This window comes from Macrobrachium nipponense, chromosome 22 (assembly GCF_015104395.2).
Source record: "Macrobrachium nipponense isolate FS-2020 chromosome 22, ASM1510439v2, whole genome shotgun sequence".
In the NCBI taxonomy this organism is placed as follows: domain Eukaryota; kingdom Metazoa; phylum Arthropoda; class Malacostraca; order Decapoda; family Palaemonidae; genus Macrobrachium; species Macrobrachium nipponense.
In genome coordinates this window covers 21,424,203-21,426,243 of record NC_087213.1, presented here as the reverse complement: position 1 = coordinate 21,426,243, position 2,041 = coordinate 21,424,203, and the positions used below count along the sequence as shown (strand labels likewise).

Below are 2,041 nucleotides of genomic sequence, written 5' to 3'. Positions count from 1 at the left end.
AGTTTCGCAGGGAGGATTTCGTTTGTTATATAAAGTCCACTAAAAAAAAACTGTCCGTCATGTCTCAACCACAGATGACCTTTCAAAGAACCAAGGTTGATCCGATCGCAAGCTGACTGACACACTTTGATGCTTGTTTTTCTTTGCATTTGGCTTTATATACTATTTGATAAATCTTCTGCGAGAGTTCATTTATTTCCCTTGGGTTTTATAGTGTTTTGTGAGGTACAAACGCGAGTGACGTTTAACATCCGAGCGGGAATTCCGCAGCGAAGTTCTCCTGCGAACGAGACACTCATCCAGTACCGAGAGAGGAGAGGGAGGATAGATCTGTCCTTAGAGCGCACGGGACAGCATCCTTCCTCCGAGCCGCTCTTTGGTAGACTACCCACCCGGGCCTGATGATTCCAGTCCCCACACACAAACACACGCACACACATACACACACACAACCATTCCAGTCTCCCCCGGCCTTAGTATAGTGCTTTTACCACCACCCTGCCGAGCCGTACGTCGCGCTGTAATAAGAGCGAGTACGCACGCACGCATGCGGTATGTTTCGTGTGAAATAATACGCGTACGAGATTCGGAATACAGACGCCAAATAAAGACGGGAAAAATAGATGGTTCCTGCGTCATCAGAGCCCGGGTTTCATTCTTAATGACACTGTTATCGCTGGCACTGGGATCGGAAACATACTTAGCAAGAGAGGTCTCTCTCTCTCTCTCTCTCTCTCTCTCTCTCTCTCTCTCTCTCTCTCTCTCTCTCTCTCTCTCTTAGATTTTGCTTAAAAAGACTTAAATAGAGAAAATAACTGGATCAAATTCATTTCATATGTATGGTCATTATTTCTAAGGTTAGCTAATATTCTAGCCATTTTTTTCTATGTAAGCTCACCATTTCCAACGTTAGCTAGTATTTTAGCATTTTTGCAAGGGTGATACTTCTACTACTACTGTTTAATACTTCAGTTAATCCTGCTACTGAAAATGACAATATGGTATACAGTGAATTAAGAAAATCTCTTATAACCAACAAATTCTAGCATTGACACAAATCACCCACCTTAGAATAGAAGTTCAGAGAGAAGAAATACAGAAAATCTGGTATTCTCAAACTAAGCTGATAAACATCAACTTTCTGCTCTGGGGAGAGAGAGAGAGAGAGAGAGAGAGAGAGAGAGAGAGAGACTTTTTTTCATCTCATTCTTGATACTACCACAGCTATACCAACTTTTTCCTTGTCTCGAATTTTGAGAGAGAGAGAGAGAGAGAGAGAGAGAGAGAGAGAGAGAGAGGCAATATAAACTCGTTCTCTTTACGAACGAGTGCTTTGAAAAATCAAGCGTTTTATTTCTTTAACACTTTGATGTTAATCTTTGGACTATTTTTAGCCGTAGAGAACACTATTCTTAATAGCGTGATGAAGTGTATCTAACCTTTCCTATCGTTTTCATCGCGAATTAAACTATTATCGTATAATCATCAATTAAAGCGTTTGAGTTTTGATAAACAACTGTTTTCTCCACATTGTTAAACAGGCAGCATTCGTATATGAAGAGACAAAAGTGAGTCACCGTAATCTGTGACACCATCTTTATTGGAGAGGGCCAAAAAAGGGAACAAGATTTCTAGGACTTTTAGGTTCTACAACGGATTTCTAGTTCGTGGGTCATGATACAGCTGTAGGGGGAGAGTAAAAAAAATGAACTCATTTGTAGTAACTACTATACTACTAGTAGGTCTGTCTTAATTTGTTGACCTGCAGTCGTACGTAATATATATATATATATATATATATATATATATATATATATATATATATATATATATATATATATATATCTACTATCGTTTCCAGAGGCCGTGTAATAGTGTTTTTCCCAAATATCTAACAAACCGGCTTATGAATTTCCATGAAACTACAGCAATGAATGTTTCAAACATTGACCTAATTTTTGGTGGTACAATGAATTGACAGATGTGCTTAATTAAGCCGTTTACTCTTAGAAAAAAGAGGAACTTCTTCCCCTCCTTCAGA

General features: G+C 39.0%; 1 protein-coding gene across 2 annotated transcripts in view; it reads right to left on the bottom strand.

Moving 5' to 3' along the window:
* The window catches only part of LOC135198533 (lachesin-like), a 90,278-nt gene extending 89,892 nt beyond the window's left edge, over positions 1–386 (bottom strand). The window contains exon 1 of one of the 2 annotated variants that reach the window (XM_064226197.1): positions 1–386. This exon is cut by the window's left edge and continues 25 nt beyond it. The gene's annotated coding sequence lies outside the window, so the exon portion shown is untranslated. The other variant, XM_064226196.1, reaches the window with a different exon arrangement.
* Between the last annotated feature and the right edge of the window lie 1,655 nt (positions 387–2,041).